Here is an 18,540-nt window from a genome sequence, read left to right as displayed (position 1 = left end):
GATGTATTTCCCAGCTGGTTAGCAAGTGGTTCCTGTAAATCTGACTGCTGCACCAAAAACCTCCTTACGATTGTTTCGGTCGCTGGCAGGTTGCCATAGTCACCTGCAGTTTGCATGGAAAATACTGATTTTTCTGCAAACTCTCATCAATGACGGGTAATGTTCATGCCTTCAAAATAAAAGTTGTGCCTAAGCATTGATGTCAACTGTTTTCAAAAGTTGCAGCTTGTACTTTGTACTAAAAGTCTGTGTTTCTGGTTTGTGTAGCAGTGGCTGCTAGCGACCAAAGCTGTCCCGAGGAGGTTTTTACCAACTGGTTTGGGAATACAAATTTCCATAATGACCGGTGTCAATGACCAGTCTCTAGGCCTGCGTAGCTGTGGCCTTACTAGTCCTAAGCTGACCTTGTGTTGACATACAAGTTCAAGGTCACATGACTGCAAAATCTCAAAAGTGGTTTTGTACATCCTTTTGTCCTTTGTTTTTTCTGGTTTAAGGCTTGAACTGGCCAATGTGCATCGATAATCATAAGGTTTGGTAGGTCTTGGAGGCACCTTGTGTGAGGTTGATCGCACACTTCTGAAAGTGGAAACAGAAATATATCATTGTGTACAGCCAGGCTGCTGAGACAAAGATTAAAAAGCTCATTCAATCAAGAACTTTACATGTAGATTGAAGTGAAAATGATTGATTCATTTAAGAAGCGATTAAAAAGAAATATAGACAGAAAGGTTTAAAAAAAAATGAATAAAGAAAATGAGTTCATAATATTAGGCTATTAACCTACTTATTATATAAAGTTTGATCAAATACAGGACACAAGTCCAAAGTAAAGCAAAAAATGTAACATCTAAAGAGATAAATAATAACAAATGATTGAGGTAAAAGAAAAGTGTAAAGCCTTTATTCATAATATTATTGACTTTTTTTTCCTGTAGTTTGTTTGTTTATTGTTGAATCATGCAGCCTTTACAAGGAAAGATAAAAAAACTCAGCTGACTATAAAAATGTTCTGTTATTCTGTTACGGGTCCGATGTTATTATTCATTTCTTATTTTTATTCTTTAAAGTCTCCTCAAAATTCAGTTTTGCTGATTAAACAAGTGATGTTAAAAGAAACCCACAAACAGTTCAATGTTGTCCTTAAAATTGTATTACAGTGTTGCTGCTATTTAATATTTTAAACAATATCATAACATTTAATTTTTGTTGTGTTTCTTTTTTTGAATTCACTTGTACCAAAGCATATTTGTACCACTGAGTACATTTTATTTTATGACATTTCTTTGTAACTGTGAGTGAGACTGTTTAGCAAAATAAGAAAATCTTGACTTAATTTGTAGGCTATATATACACTTTTTTAATTCTGCCTTTTGGAAATGTTCTGGCTGCGTTTTGCCTCTGTGCTGTAGACAGATTCAAGGGGTCACATATAAGCATAGCGATCATTTTACTGGTCAACATCAGGTCCATTTAATAGAGATGGAAAGAAGCTGGGATTTCTGGGGGAGTTGAAAACTGATCCCTCTCCCACTTGTAAAAGTTGCACACTTAACTGGACGCATGCAAGGAGGTGAAATTGATCGTAGAAGAGTGGGTGTGAAATATATGCGCAGCGCTCAGCCACCTGGAGGTGCACACACATGTGAGTGTGTGCGTGCGCATGCATAAAAACGTGAGTGACATCTAAGACACCTTGCAGGCTACACACACACACCGCTGAGAGCTGGAGGTGAAGCGAGGAGCAATAACCCCAATAACTTCTACGGCTCAAATTAGAGGTGCACTTTTAAAGGGGCCTCCCACGCAGCTATCACCACGTTCACTACTGAAGACCCTAATTATCAGCTTCGTGAGCCCTGAGTTCACTCCAGATACTGAACCTCATATGTCAACAGACAGGCGACCACGCCCCCACCCTTAAGAATGGGAACACTATCATAAAAGGCCTTGATGACATAAAACAAAGCGATTGACTTTGACGTGGGAGGAGATTTTAGCTCATTTGGGGTTTTTCAGAAAAGGGAACCAGCTCTGAATTGATCTCGTGCTTTACGGCCTGCCCCCCCACCCACCCCCCCACCCCCCCCACTAGGTTCCCTGGATTTATTTCTGCGTCTGTAGAGAAGGACATAAATCATCCTCGGACTCTCTTTCTTCTGCTCCCTCTTTCTTTTTTGCCCCCCTTCTTTCTCTCTGAAGCGAGGGATGTGGCTGTCTGCAGCACAGAGTCCGGCTCTCTCCCCTCCGGAAGAATTAGGCCCGCAGACATTACCACATTGTATTTTGCAGTGCATAGTTTTTCAAAAGGGGGAACCAGTCTTGGCTCCACCACAGTCCCAGTCCTGCGGGCCCCATGGGCCTCTTTCCCTCACTCTCTAATTAGATTAGCCGGGTCCCCAATCTGGCAACCCAGGGCTCCAATCTGGCAATCCGGCTACCTTTGCGGCGGAGCAATATCTGCTCTTAAGAGGAGGAAATGACCTAAATGTTGGTCAGTATGGTATTCTGTTACACCCAATGGTGTGCTGACAAAACAACTTGGGTAATGAAGACGTTAGAGGGCAAGGGAGAGAGAAGGGAAAAGAAAAAGGATTTACAGCCGAGCTCTATGAAAAGTGCTGGGCCAACCGAAGGCTTGTGGTTGGGACAGCCATTTTGGGAGGAGAGCTGGCAGCTGAGGGAGCCATCACAGGTCGGGTGAGTTCCAAAATAGCCAATTAGGTGCTTAGAAGCTGTTGCATATCAATAAATACCACCAGAGCATGTCGCTACTTGGAGGTGAACAGTCAATTCGCATGTGAAAAGCTAAAGTGGATCTTTTAGACAGGACGAATACTGAAGTCACTGAAATATTACCTTTCTGTCTGTCTTTTCTGTCTGCTCTTGTGCAAGTGCTTCAGCATCTTCAAGTGCCTGACCAGAAGGCCATAAAATATCACAGCAGCATCGGAAAGGAAGTCGTCAAGCCAACTGATGAAGCCAAAGTTAAAGCCAAGGGTATGAACAATTTAGGAGCCTGAAAGTCTTACAGGACACTGTATTTCTGTCAGTACGAATGCTTAACTCACTGCCAAAGGAGATGATTAAGAAATGTAAAGAAAACACGAAGTGAGTCTGTGCATAAAAAGAGGGGGGAAAACTGTTAAAAGCGAACGAGGACAGTCAAACAGCACAGAGCTTCCCGCAGCGAAACACATGTGCGGACAAGACTAATCCAGCAGTGCACTAAATTCCACAGGCAGCCATCTAGATGGGACGTGACAGTATAAAACAGAAGAGAACGTCTGGAGATTTCACTGACAGGAAGTGAGTGCTGTGAATGATTTGGCCTCATAAATCATTTTTTGGGGAGAGATGCAGGGAGCTTCCAAAACCGGGAGTCTTTTTCATGCACAACTGATTAGTTGATCCCTCAAAAGGTGCTGCGCAGAACGGTGTTGTGTGTGCGCGTTGCAGCTCCCACGCTATAACACAAATCAAGATGTTATGGCAGGTCGCGATGACTAACTTGCTGTTGTTGTGTTTGAGGTTTTTGTTGTGGAGAAAATAGTTAGAGTCATTCACCGTGGCCCAGAGGGAGCCGAGGGAGTCCTGAGTCGGAGAGACATGTTCATGGGAAAGATCAAGGGGGAATTTGTCTCTACGGTGTACTTAGTCTGTGAATGCATGTGTGTGTGTATGTGTGTGGGAGTGCAGCTGAGTTTGAAATTATGGCCGCAGTAATTCAGATAAATTTGAAAACAAATCATTTGTTCTTTGTTTGGGACAGCCATTCACAACAAGCTTCTGTTTTAGCTTCTTTTTAAAAAATTCTCTCTATATAAAAGTTTCATATTGTGGTGGGTTTTGTTTTGTTTTAAGCGCAGAAAAAAAAACTATATTTAGACACAAATGAACAACCCTGAGACGGACGGGTAAAAGCTTGTCGTTTGCCAGGTAGCACAGATTACAAGGAGAAGAAAGAGCCAGTTTTACAGGCAAATGTTAATCAGGACAATTCAAAAAGACATTGCCGTACAGCTCAGAGTAGATAGGATGCATCCAGATAGGATGATGAATGGAAATATACTGCTGTTTATGGTTGATGACATTGTGAACACTGGAAAGGCAGAAGTCTGAATGCTTTTAGTGGGAAGTTACCAAAACGACACTGCACCTTTACCAATCTAATTTCATTTGGATAGGTTTTGAAGAAAAAGAAATCAGTATATGTGTCTTTACGTCTTTTATTGGGGTTACAAAAATAAGCACCTGATGGTCTGAAAGAGAAAAATAAAACCTATCTCCTCCTTTCATGGAGTTTTTAACACTATGACTATGTCACATTATGTCATCTGACTTCCTTTTCTTCCAGATGTTATTACTGCAGCCACTGCTTTCATTCAGGCTTTCCTGTAAGACCAAATCTTGAAAGCTGCTATCTTGGGGCAATTTAAATTGGAAGGCCTTACAAATATTAGCAGTTCTTGTCAAAAGTAGGAAAACTCTTTATTCCTGATAGAGTAAGGCTTAGGGATAGCGGGTGTCTGCTTCATCCGGTCTGGGTGAGGGGAGAATGGAGAGAGAAGCACTGAGGCACAATAAACAAACACTGGGCACACTGATTGGGCCAACCACAGATCAGAAACATGCCGTTTCTGACGTGGAGAGCTACGGAAAGCAAGAAGCAAGAAAAAAAAAAACACAAACAGCAGAACAGAGAGAAGACACAAAGTTAATGATACGGTAGTGTGCATCATTGGAGGTCCCCTGGAAACTGAGGTTAGGAAAGAAAGATTTACTCCTAGTCTTAAAAGTAAACACATCAAAAGAGCTGATTCAACAGGAAACAAGCAGGCCTGCAATCTCATGGTTTGTTTCAGATCAAACATGAAGTGAAGTTTTCTTTTGGTACAAATTCCACGCAAAGGCGCGGTGATGACACAAATATGGCTGTATTTTTGTTGCTCTGGGTGACAACGGCAGAAGTGAATAGAGATCTTGAGTTCCCTCAGACCTCCCTCTCTCTTGCCACGTCCTTCAGCTCTCTTGGTGGAGATCAAGGGTTTCCCAAGACAGCCGATAGGTGTAACCTCACCAGCGTGTCCTGAGCCAAACATGGGGCCTCATCTCGCTAAGATATCCCTGAAACACCTGACCTAGGAGGCGCACAAGAGGCAGCCAAATCAGATACGCGAACCACCTCAAGTAGCAGGTTCTACTCTGAATCCTTCCCAAATGACTGAGCGCCTCACACCCTATGAAGAAATCTAATTTAGCCTGCTTGTATCAGCAATTTCATTCTTTCCATCACTTCCAGAGTGCCAAAGGTGAAAGTTGGAACGTAGATCAACCAGTAAATCAGCAGCTTCGCTTTCATGGTCAGCTCTCTGTTCACCACAACAGACCGGTACGCCATCTGTATCACTGCTGACTCTACATCAATCCATGTGTTAGTCTCGTGCTCCACTCTCCACTGACTCATGAAGAAAACTCCAAGATAACAAACTCGTCCACCAGGTGGGCACTCTGGCCTTATCCAAGTGAAAACTGTGACCTCGGACTCGGAGGTGGTTTTGCTCCCATCTGTTTCACACTCCGCTGAAAACCACTCCAGCACAAGCTGGAGGTCATGGCTCAATAAAGTTAACAGAACCATATTCATCTGCAAAAAAGGAGAAATGATCTCTCGAACCCACCAAACCCAATACCCTCCACCCACAGGCTACACCTAGAAGTTATGCCCAAGGTCATGAATAAAATGTTAAAATTTATTTCAAAAAACTATTGTGAAACAATAGCTTGATGCTATGAGATTTTCTCATAGACTATGGGGTTTTTATGATGCTACTGATAATAAGAAATTGAGGACTATATAACTGCTGCCAGTTGCCGGCAGCTGGATCTGCTGGATTCAGTTTTGCTTTGTTATAAGAGAAAAAAGGGAGAATTTGAATAAAAGAGAGCAAAATTGTAGGACACTCTTAAAGTTTGCTATTGTTACTTAATTCCAGTTACTTAATTCTTTCCATCACTGGACTTTGGAAAGAAGTAGGTCACCTTTAGCTGTTAGGGCTGAACATTTGGTTCCAAAATGGTACAAAAGAAATTCAGTGACTCTGTTTGCATGAATAACACAAAAAAGCAAACACTATGCCCTCTGTCGCCAATCAGAACATAGTTCTGCTGGAGGTTTCTTCCTCTTAATAGGAAGTTTTATCTTCTCACGCTCACCTAGAGCTTGCTCTCAGGAGGTTGTGTGATTGTTATTGTTGTGTCTTTACAAAGCCCCCCGAGGCAACTATTGTAATAAACAACACTGAATTGGATTGAATTGTGTGTGTCTGAACACACTGTAAGAACAAAGTGCTCTTTTTGGAATAACATGGTACTTTGAGCTATTTACAAATTCAACGGGGCCTCTCAATTTAGCAGTTGAGTGATTGTGAGGATTCTAAAACCAACAAAGTGAAGCTAATATGGTTTCTTTTTCTAGTTCCTGTTAGTTTTCTTACTACAGCATTTTCACCAAGTTGAGCTGTTTCAGAGACATTAGGATATGTTGATTTAAAAATAATTATTGTTATATAACCACAATCAACATAACTCTGCTCCAGGATGTTCCTAATTATAAAAATATTGTGACGGTAAAAGATTTTTGCACATTTGCTGCCTGTCATAGTTAGTTACTTGCTAAAAGATGAATGGGTTCACCTTTTTTAGTCCCTCTTAAGGCTGAATTGTTAAAAGGTTAATAGTTGTGCTTGTTGGATTCAAATTACCCACTGCTAATTAAACAGGCAATCCAACATTTATTAATATGGCCATGTGGATTATTAGAGTGTGTGTTCACATGTGTGTGTGTGTGTGTGTGAGAGAGCTGTAATGGATGGACGTCCTGTCTTGCCCACTGAAGGTGGGCTTGATTGAACGCCATCGGAGGAGTTGAGGAGCAAAGAAAACAACCCAGGAGATGAATGCGCAGAGGAGCCACCGAGCCCTGCTGATATTTCATCATCTGAATCATGAACAGAGCTGCAACATGGCTGTCAGCATGATGGAGATCCTATCGAAGGGTGGGGGGGCTGAGCTCGCATCACAAAAGCCAAATCCACAGCTGCTTCCAACTAGCTCGGCTCTGCTTCAGCTTCAGATCCATTCACTGAACTTTACTGGCATCGAAAGCAACAAGAAATCACGTAACTCCAGATAAAGCATCTTTTTGTGCTAACTCTAATTCTGTTCTAATATGAGCTTGTATCAGCAAGTGTTTCAGTAGCTGAACCATAAACGATCAGTTTCTTCCTTCATTCTTTCTTTCTGTCCTCACTGTCTTTCCCCCTTATTCCTTGTTTCCTCTTCTTTCTTCCCATCATTTCCTTCCCTTTATTCTTTTGTTCTTTCTTTGTCTTTTCTTCTTTCCTTCATTGCTTTTATCTGTCCCTTCTTCCCAGTTACTTTTTTCATTCTTCTTTCTTTCTTCCCCTCTTTCCTTCATTCTTTCCTATCATCATACTTTGCTACTTTCCTTTGTTGTTTTTTTCACTGTTGCTCTTAGCGGCCACCCTTGCTTTTCTTTCTTGCCTGCTCCACCAAACTATTAGTATTTCGTGTTTTTTCTTTCTTTCTCTGTTCCCACTTTCCTCGCATTTTTTAATCATCTTTCTTTTGTTTCTCTCTTTTGTGTCTCTTTTTCTTCCAGTCAAGCGTTTTTTTGTTCAATAAATGTTTAGGCTTTATTGCTCTGCCCTGGCTTGTTTCTTTAGATCATTGCTTCCTTTCCTTTGTTCTTTGTTTTACATTTATTTCCTTCTTTTTAGTTTTTTCAGAAATCTCTTTATTCATTTTTCTTTTATTTATTTTTTGCTCCTTGGATTTGGCGCCACACCCCTGCTTTCTTTTCTGCCAAAATCTTGTTTTTGATTCATTTCCTTCCATCCTTTCCTTGTTATTTCTTCCTTCTTTCTGTCTTTTTATGGTTCATTAAACCTTTCTTCCTCTGCCTATAGTTTCTTTCTGTTTACTCTGCTTGCTTATTATTATTTTCACTACCCAAGCCTTTGCTGTCCGATCACTATTTCCTTTTCCACCCTTCAATTGCTCACTTCACTCATTTTAATCCCTAATCCTCTCATCTCTCTTCTAAATAAATAGTTTTCACATTCTTTCATCTGTCACATTTCACCTGCTCACCATTCTGGACATCCTTGTTTATAACATCAGACCCAGAAGAAACCCTACAGAGACGTACACAGAAGATGAGTCATTCCCTCCTCTGATGGAGCACCCATTAACCCACAGCACCCTCCGCCTCCAAACACAAATAATCAGTGCTGATGTGCGATTGCGTCCTCCCACTGCCATAATTGAAGATAATTGTTGGACCTAATTTGGACCAATTCTCCCTATTGCTAAACTCTTTCTTACATCTAATCCCTCTTTCTGGCACTCGTAATATACACAATGTTTGGATGTCAGACCTGCTGACTGATAGAGTCTGCAAAGAGCACAAGTAAACACTGGATAATGCCAGTTTTTTTGCTTAGTTTAGTTAGAAATGACAGGATCTAAAGATTGTGAAGATTAATATAATCTATTCACGAGTATATGCAAATATAAAATGGAGAAATGGCATCCTAAGAAGCAAATGAAGTTGCACTCCCTTTGTTTGTGCCGTAATCTGAGCCTCTCTATGTTTTGGTAGCTGGTCTGGCCGCCCATGCATGCAAATAACCTTCGCCATGTTTATTAAGAGACTGAAGAGCAACTTTCTACTGGGTCAAATAAATAAATCAGTCAATGCATGTGCACCATTTCTCTTTCTGAGTGTCTGCTGCTTTGTTTTTGTATTGCCGTGGTATGTGATGAGCAGAGGAGATTCAGATGATGGGATTACATTACTATACATGAAATATGAGCTTCACAACAAATATTATTTGGTCTGTCAGCCAGGCGGACACCGAAGGTTTGTGATTTGTAACAAATCACAGCCTTTGAAGGTGCTGATCTGTGCTGGTGTGGACTAATGGTTGGGGATGGATTTTAAGCATACTGGCACAGGTCTACACACACTTTCTGGCTGTAAATGAAATGGAAAACAAAGTGTGGTTGATATGGATGTTTCTTTTGCTCTGATGTGCTAGTGCACTTATGTCAGAATGTTGCACAAAAGCAAAAGGCACTCGTCTTTGCCCTTGATGTTTGAACCAATACCGGTATCGGGTCATGGAATTTAGTATTTGTGCTTTTTTTCAAATAAAAACCTGTAATTTTTCTCTCACATCTGTGAGGTCACTGTCACTGTGTTTCAATATACACAATATAAAATAGGAATGTTAAATGATTAATTTTTATGGTTATTTACTAAGGTTTTGGATAGAAAATGTTTGTTTGCTGAAGTGGCGTGCTGACTAGAAATGTCAGTGCAGTCAGCTAAAAATGTTACGTTAAAATGTCAAACAACACAGTGAAAAAGCCTCATTTCTCTGACAAGCTCTCCAACTACCTAATTAATGATCAAAAGAACATATCAATGAAGCTGTTGATGTCTCATTAAAAGTTTCATCATCATCCTTGGGTTCAATTTCTTATATGTTGGTGATATGCTAAAGTTAGCTGCAGGTCCTTCTGTAAATTTGGCTTCCAGGTCATCAAATACGGCAGATTCTCAGCTTGTAGATACACGTGTGTTTGACAACAGCTTCAAGCTAAATAGCCAGATATTCCCTCCAGGAGTTGGTTGAGGCCAAAACTGAAGCCAAAAAGAAAGTAAATACTGAATTTCATCCACTGGACATAAAAAAACCCACACAAACAAGTGAACCAGGTGAATTTTGTTTATAGTTGTGGTTGGTTTTATGGGTGCTCTACAAACGTTGTGCTGCTTTAGAAACACAGGTGGAGTCAGTTCATCTCAATGTCAAGCGCAACACACAAGATATGCTTTTTTTCAGCTTCAAATAGTTGACATTAGTGGTACATGATGTGTCGCAAACATTAGCAAATCAGTTTGTGCGCTTGATTTAAATATTCTCCTCCCCATCTGAGCCTTGAGAAGGAACTCCTATAAAATACATATGCAACAGGGTCAGTTACAAAAGTTTCAGAGCTGCTACCTCTCACACACAATCTTGGCCTTGTGCTTTTTTTGTTAAAACAGATAAGACTTCTTTTTTTCTTTTTTTTACACCAACGCCTAGTTTATGCTTGTAAATACGGTTTTGTGGCCAAGACATATTTCTGCCCTCTAGTAGTCAAAAATCCCTTTAAAACTGCTTTAAGTACAGACTGGAAATAAAGTTTAGTATTACCTTTTTGAAAGACTTTTCCTGTAAAACATGGTTCAAAAAATTGTTTTTAATTTAGCACAAAACAATCACAGTCAAGTTGCTTATGTTGGAGTTCAGGATTTCACATTCAAAACACACCAAAAAAGGCTAATATCATCTCTCTTTCCATTCTTCACCTAATGTCAAAGAAACAATAGCAAATAGAACAAACATCAATTTACAAAGAACATTCAAGTACATTTTATTCCTAGCATTTTACAAGAAGTGTTTTTCCACTCTGCCATCACACACATTAAACTGCAGGCTTTGAGTGAATGCTCCAGTAATAATACTGTAGGACATGACTCAGAACTACTTGTGAATCCAATTTTGACTTTGGCTCTTTCTTTCTTTCTCAGCATTGGATTCTGCTGCATTACCTCTGTGGCTAAGAAAAAAACCTTAATTTGAGCATACTAAGTAAAACGCTCCCTTCATCTGCAGCGAGCTGTGGCAGATCTTCACAATATTGCCACTCAGCACCAGGTGCAGTGGTTCACCACAGCACCGCCATGCACCCCCAGACCTGTCCACATTCGTGCACCCTGGGTAGCTACTCGAGGCTGCATCGAGCAGAGCATCAGATGAAGCCTCACAGTGACTGACTGAATCTCCATTTCCACCAGGTTGTTTCAGACGTAGCTGTCAGCGAGATCCCACGTCCTGCTGAGTCTCATTTTTAAGGCGAGCCTCTGCTGTGTGTGGAGCAGTGACAGCTCGGAGGGGGAGAAATGTGGAATTCATCTAGCCCTCAGGAACAGTCATCTTGGAGGGATGGAGAAAATATGTAGGAGTGGGTACGGGGGCTGGAGAAGACAGCACAATAAAAGAAATACAATAGAGCGAAACCTGCCAAATTCTACTGTACGGTAACTAAAGACGCAAGACTGAGTGGAAGTTATTCCCCCGCAGTGCTGATCGCTGTCACCACTTTTTAATGCTGCAGCATTTGCTTGTTTGCATTCCAGGACAAAGAGGATTAAGATACAGATAATAAATTTCCTGTGAAAGTGCTGAAGAAGATTAGAAAACATTAAAAGACTTAACTCGATTTTTTTATAGTGACCAACAGATCCAAAGATTTCCCTCTGTTCTACTTACTGAAGTCTTTAAACTAAATTACCAAAAAAATAAATTAACTTAGACTAAACTCAGACTAAATAAATTAGTATTATCTTTTCTGTTAAAGGTTTTGATGATCCTGTAAACGTCTACTCTTCACTCATATTTAAGGGTTTGTTTTTTTATTGCTACATCCATGTTTTTAAAAGGATTTCTTGGCCTCAAGAAAACAATGTATGTGCAATTTTTACAATTAGGAACTCAACAGAGATCAAAATATGTCTTGAAGTGAAACTGTGGCACTGAACAAAAGCAAAAATAAACTCAGAAAGGTGATTTTATCATACACAGGAGAAAAATACAATGAAACAAAATTGCCGAACCAACATTTTTTTTTAACAGTAATATGCTTTATTATGATATCAGCTGAATCACAGGTATGTTAAACACAAGACAGCATTCATTAAACATTTTCAGAGTGAATTTTAACAAATGAAATACAGATTTTGCTGTTATATGAGACATTGGGTGCACAGATATAGGCAATTTGCACAACACCCTAACTGAGAGCTGAATTTGCATCTTGTGCTTTGAAAAATGGGAAAAACATAAACCAGGATGTCCAAAAGACTTGAAAACAGCTTTGAAAGTGCAACATAAATGCACAGCAATAGTGTCACTGAATTCCCCCGTTCTGGAATTTCCCAAGATGACTCTTTGATGTCTGTAAGCCTCCCCTCAGAGCACCAAAATCACAGCTTAGCTTCCCGGTTTCTTTATAAACTCTCTCCATGATGTTTACGCTGCAGTGTCTCAGGGGTGGATTGTTTCAACATCCGTCTGTTACCGTAGTCTGATGACTCTTCAAGGGAAGCATAATCTGAGTATTATAGCACCTTTTATTGCAGCTTGAATGTGACACAACAAACTTGCATGCAGTTGTTTGCATTTGGCGGTTTGAGCAGGGAGCATTTGTTTTAAATCCACCATGAAATTGAAACATAATCTCCAGCAGATGGCACTATTGTCCACAGATGTTCCTCTTAGGGTTCAGGTGCTCTAATGCGAAGTGACTTCATGTGCCTCTAATGTTAGTGTTGCATGAACTAATGGGAAGAAATCAAAGTGCTGCAGCTGCTGCTTTAGGGTTTTTACTACAGCAAAAACAAACACATGTTGAATCCAACAAATCAGAGTTTGCTTTACAGTCCAGGATGCCAGACATTGTGGGTTTGCAGTGACTTAACAAGGTCCAGTTCTTGAACACATTCATGCCTGCATTATTTTACTTGGCATCTCATCTCACGGAGCTTCCTGACCTGTCCAAACCCCTCATATTCTCGGTCTGCTCTTTTGACCTCCTTACTCTGTTTGTTTTCGAGTATCCAGGAAGGAGAGCTTTTTTTGTACTTTTTCTCTCTGTCTCCGTGGCCTGTGCTTGGATTTGCAGAAATACAATTGTCACTTTTACTCTAATCCAGATTTGGGAATCCTTTAACTGGGATGAACTGAGACACCTGGAACCTAAATTTACAGACGTCCTATTTGCTGTCACACACTGTACAGGCGTTAAGGGAAAGAAAATCTGGTTGTTCAGACGGGTACAAGGCAATAATCAGAGCTGTGGTTGGCTCAGCTGGCTGACCTACAGACAGCCAAACTGTGGGATCTGGATTTGGTCTTCCTCTCTGTAGCACCAGCAGTGGCGCTATCTAAACAGCTCCAGCCAAGGTTTGTGTCTCTGGTTAGCATTAAGTTAACTGGACACAGACAGAGCACATTACAGCAGCTAAAACAACTTGAACTCATCCAGTCTGGCAGCACCTACAACCGTAACACTGTAGGTTAGTCACAGGCTGAAGAAATTAAAGAACTGGATATGTTTTCTTCTCATTTTAAAAAATAAGATGCAAAGAAAATGTTAAATGGATCAAACTATTACAATCTCGATTCAAAGAAGTGTTTTTAGCCTTTCAGTAAAGATTTGAAAGTAGAGAGGGGAGAGCTAATGAGGATAGCTTTTCTATCCACTTAGTAAAACATCTTTATGAGTTTCAGTTCAAATATCAGCATTAAAATATTGAATATAAACCAGTCAGAGAGACTTAACACAACTGGGACTTAGGTCATATACTAAATGCTAAATTGCTGCTGCTGTTGTTAACTTGTTCTGTTTTTCTGCCTTATCCCTTGTCTGCATCTTGTTTTGCTAGTAGTAATTCATCTCTATGTAATTGTGTTTGACTGTAGTGAAACATATTTTTCATTGGCCTGTTCTTCTTCTTATTTGCAGTTATTTAATAGGCCGTTATGTTTTATATAGTCCATTTAATTAAAAGGGACAGTGGTCATCAAATAACACCCTGAATTAGCCTGCAGGGTTTTTAACTACTATTGTAAAAAGATACACTTGAAGGGCATTTATTCAAGTATTTACACAGGACAGATTCACCAAGTAAACGGTGTCAAAGAATATGCAACAGCTCTCCAACACCATAATAGATTTTATCTGATAAATGACCAAAGTACAGTACAGAAATGCCACAAAAATGTGCAGTTGCAAGTTTAAATAACTAGAAAATCCTCTTTCACTATCACAAAAGTACAGGTTTGTAACAAGCCTGACCAAAAAATCCAGCATTTCTCAGTGAAGGAGGTACAATCTGCCTTTCTGCAAACAGAAAAGTAAATCCAGTGTCTCCCTCTAGTGATGGAAGTATGTCTAAACACCCAGACTGAACTGGTCTTCAAGTTTAATCGCTCTGTCCACCAGGTGTCAGCATACTCAAACAAATTCAGTATTTACGCATTAGTTATTCTGTCATCCCATCCAGCTTGGCCTTCTCTCTCCTGCAGTTTCATTCATTCAGACTGACTTTTCACACTCGGCCTCACCCACCTTCCTCCCACTGTAAGATCAGACCCCCTTTTTTTCCACATGTTTCACCGCAGCTGAATCATGTGGCCTTTCTCAATAGTTTCATCCTATTGTGTGTCTCTGTTTCAAAAGAACAAAGAAAGTATCCTTTTTGTTTAGGGACTGAACTGAAATTAGGACAACATGTCTCCTGCGAAGGTGGGAAGTGGTGGCTGTATTAGGAGGAGCCAGAGCTGTCAGTTGTTGAAGTTGATGTAAATGTTTCACCAGCTTCACATCAAAGCATCATTACAGAAAATGCATGTTTTACATTTTCTGTAACAAAAACTGAAGAACTTGATCAAAGGTAACTGATTTTTACAACTAGGGAGAGACTAACATGGTAATAATCATGTAATAAAGTATTTTTAAAAAAACTATAAATAAAACACTATTTATAGTATGCACAGCCCTTTATGAGGAAGTGCAGCCCAGGTTATTTGTTACAACTGCAATATACGTTCCCATGAACACATCACATGCAAGCAATTAAAAAACTACAGTTTTGAAAACAAGACAGCTTTAAAAAAACACACTTGCGTGTGTGTGTGTGTGTGTTTGTGTGTGCGTGTGCGTGTGCGTGTGTGTGTGTGTGTGTGTGGTTATGTCTGTTAAAAACATGAAGATTGTGGGCTGCAGATTTCACCAACAAACAAGACAACAACAAAAAATACTCACCCAAACAACACAAGTGAAACAGGAAACCATATGTTCTAACCACGTTTTTTAAATTAGTTTAAATTAGAACTAGGTTCAGATTATTGTAAGAAAGTGGCATTTGGCTGTGATGGTAAACTTTGGGGTAAAAAGCCTGGCAATACTTTTTGCTTGTCTGGCACACAGCAGCAAGGCATGGGTGAAGAACCTTTAGTCAACATTTGAAAACTGCTCATTCAAAATGACAATAAAGTCAAAGCTGCACCTATCCAGGCCCCCGGCAGATAACCTGCCAGGTCTGAAACGCTGAGATAAGTGAAGATAGAGAGTTCTTGAATGCTCAGGAGTGCACCATTACTCTACTCACTCAGCACTTAGAGGGATTTCAATTCTACTTCTGCCGCTTCTCTGGATGCAGATTTTGTCTTCATGGAGTTTGATGGTTTCAGCTTTTCAGTGAAAAAGGCTGCCTTCTCCTGCTGGTGGATATTAAGTTGATTGATGAGTGGAAGCTGGAGTGAACCAACAGAATAGAGTTAAGAGATTTAAAACTAGAACAATGAGCCATTAAAAAAGTAAAAAAAATCTCCAAGAGGCTCAACGGTCCAAAAGAAAAAAATAAAAAAGGTAAAAATTCTTTGAGGATTACCACTTAAGAAAAAAAAGAGGTTGGTACCTCAGTTTACATGTATTATACATCTTTAGACAAAGGTTTAACAAGTTAGTGCAGCCGTGCAACACTTTAACAATCTTTAATTGGCATAAGGAGAGAAACTCTGTGAACGGGTTCTTTCTGTCCATACATAAAATAATGCTAATCAGGCCCAGATCTCAACACATTAATAATGCATGATCTCTCTGCATCTTTAAAAACATTCTCCTCCACCAAAACACCAAAAAGTGAGTATCTGCCAGAAGATTTGTGTTCATCCCATAATATGAGCTCCAGAGACGAGTCTGGGTTTTCGTACTTTTTGCACTTTACATATTGTAGCTTGCAGCTCTCATCACATGTCACTGCGGGTTACGGTTGCCACTGAACTGAAATATAAGTATATGTTTTGAGGAGTTCATTACAGGGATCTGAACGCAAAGACGGGGCTTCTCTCGCCTCGGGCGACTCTCTATCAACAGCTGGAATTCCAGCGAGCTGTAGAGGAAGGAGAAGTGCAGGAAACTGGAGATGCCCTGGAAGTGTGAGAAGTGTATGCAAAACGGCCAGGTCTTTGTGACGACCTTAGGAATGTTCCGGCTTCGACAGTCTTTAAAGGCTCTTTGATGTCCAAGGTTGTTTTTCCTTCTCGCCACTCTGGTGACAGAGAATGAGCCTGAGAATGACTCACATTTTATATACACATGAACATCCTCTGTGCTTTAGCACATGCACATGAAAACTTTAATGACTCATTTGTTAAATAATCTATTAAATAATATAAACTGTGGTTACTGTGTTTAATATTTTCCATTTAACATTCATTAGTAATGTTTTTGTGCTGTTGCTTGGGGTCCACCGCATTAGGTGCCCTTCCAAACCAACTAGTCTTAAGTGGAGGTGGGTTTAAAGTCCAATGAGGAGTATGCACTAATAACCACGATCCGAGAAGATGCAGCACCTGTTTTGTGTCTAGTTTAGAGAAAAGTCCATGCACGTGGAAAAATTAATTAATTCAGGATGGTTAAACTAAATGCAGATATTAAAGAAGCACAAGATCAGATTTTGCATGGTTGGATCTTAACACAGTTCCAAGTAGACCTTCAACATGCAACAAGAACAAATGGGAGTGAGAAGAACGTTTTTTTGAGCATGCAATTTATTGAAAACAACCCTTAAACTGAAACAGGGTGTTTTACAGTTGTTCAAAAATTTAGGGCCACACCTCCAAAACCCCCCGTAAACCCCCCAAAACAGAAACCAAAGTTCCAAACATCAACTCAGTAACGCCACCATTATTGTTGATCACTTCAAAATTTGCTGCAGCATGCTTGATGCGAGCGTTTCTATGAGGTGACTGGGAACATTTCTCCAAGTGGTGAAGACGGCCGCACGAAGGGCTTCTACTGTCTGGAGCTGTTGTCCATTTTTCTAAACTTCCCTTGCCATCCATCCCCAAAGGTTCTCAGTTGGATTTAGATCAGGGGAACACACAGGATGGTCCAAAAGTTTGATGTTATTCTCCTGGAAGAAGTCCCTTGTCCTGCGGGCAGTGTGTACTGTAGCGTTGTCTTGCTGAAAAATGCAGTCATTACCACACAGGTGATGGCCCTCAGTCATGGAGGATGCTCTCTGCAACATCTGGGCATAGCCAGTGGTTGTTTGACACACCTGCTCCATTGTTCCACTGAAAGAAAAAGCACCCCAGACCATCACGGCGCCCCCTCCACTGTGGCACATCTCAGGTGGGATCTGCTTGTCATGCCAGTAATGGTGGAAAGCATCAGGACCATCAAGGTTAATTTTTTTCTCATCAGAGAATAAAACTTTTTGCCACCTTTCAATGTCCCATGTTTGCTGCTCTCTTGCAAACTCCAAGCAGTCAGTTCTGTGGCGTTCAAGGAAGCGAGGCCTTTGAAGACATTTTTTGTTTTTAAGCCCTTCAGTCTCAGATGTCGTCTGATGGCTATGGGGCTGCAGTCGGCACCAGTAACAGCCTTAATTTGGGTCAAGGATCGTCCAGTGTCTTGACAGACAGCTAATTGGATCCTCCGGCTCACTGCTGGTGAAATTCTTTGGGTCTTCTGCTTGACTTTTTAGTTCCGTAACCCTCAGGATCATTAAAGAAATTCCAAATGACTGTCTTACTGCGTCCCACCTCAGCAGTGATGGTGCGCAGCGATGGTACCCTGCTTATGCAGTTCAACTACCCAACCGTGTTCAAAAAGGGAAAGATTATTTGCCTTTACCATCAGAACGTCATGACAGTGTGACTACCTGGCAGAAAGTGACAATGATTCCACATTTCTGCACAGATTTGGCCTTTTAAAGACATGTGGTCTTAACTTTTGATCAGCTGTAAAACAGCCTGTTTCAGGTTAAGTGTTGTTTTCAATAAATTGCATGCTCAAACTTTTTTTTTGTCTCATTCCAATTTCTTCTTGTTGCATGTTGAAGCTCTACTTCAAGCCTTTTTAAGATCTAACCATACAAAATATGATTTTTTGCCATTTTTCAAATGATCTTAAACGTTTGATTGGGACTGTATTATAGACAGTAACTGTATTAGATGTACAAATGTTAAAACTGGACTGTGAAGTAAGTAGCCTGGCATTTTTCTTTCTTTCTCTTGTTTATCTGTGGGAAGGAAAGGCAGTAGGATGCACTATAGAAGACATCCTGCTGGGAATTTTTGGGTTCTGGCTTTCATGTGGCTATGACTTTACATACCAGCTACCTGAATGTTTTTTTTGATTCAGAATACTAGCACACTCTGATCCACTATAAATATTGGTCTTTTGAATGGTTTGAGAAACATTACACAAAAAAATGAAGGTGACGACTTAACCTCCAAATTTCCCCGATATCAATCTGGTGACGCATCTTGGAAAACATGCTGGAAAAACATGCCTGATCCATGGAAGTCATACCTAGCATCTCAG

This window comes from Pundamilia nyererei, unplaced genomic scaffold, assembly GCF_000239375.1.
Source record: "Pundamilia nyererei isolate P.nyererei 1_Seehausen unplaced genomic scaffold, PunNye1.0 scaffold00090, whole genome shotgun sequence".
Lineage (NCBI taxonomy): Eukaryota > Metazoa > Chordata > Actinopteri > Cichliformes > Cichlidae > Pundamilia > Pundamilia nyererei.
This window is presented reverse-complemented; position numbering follows the sequence as displayed.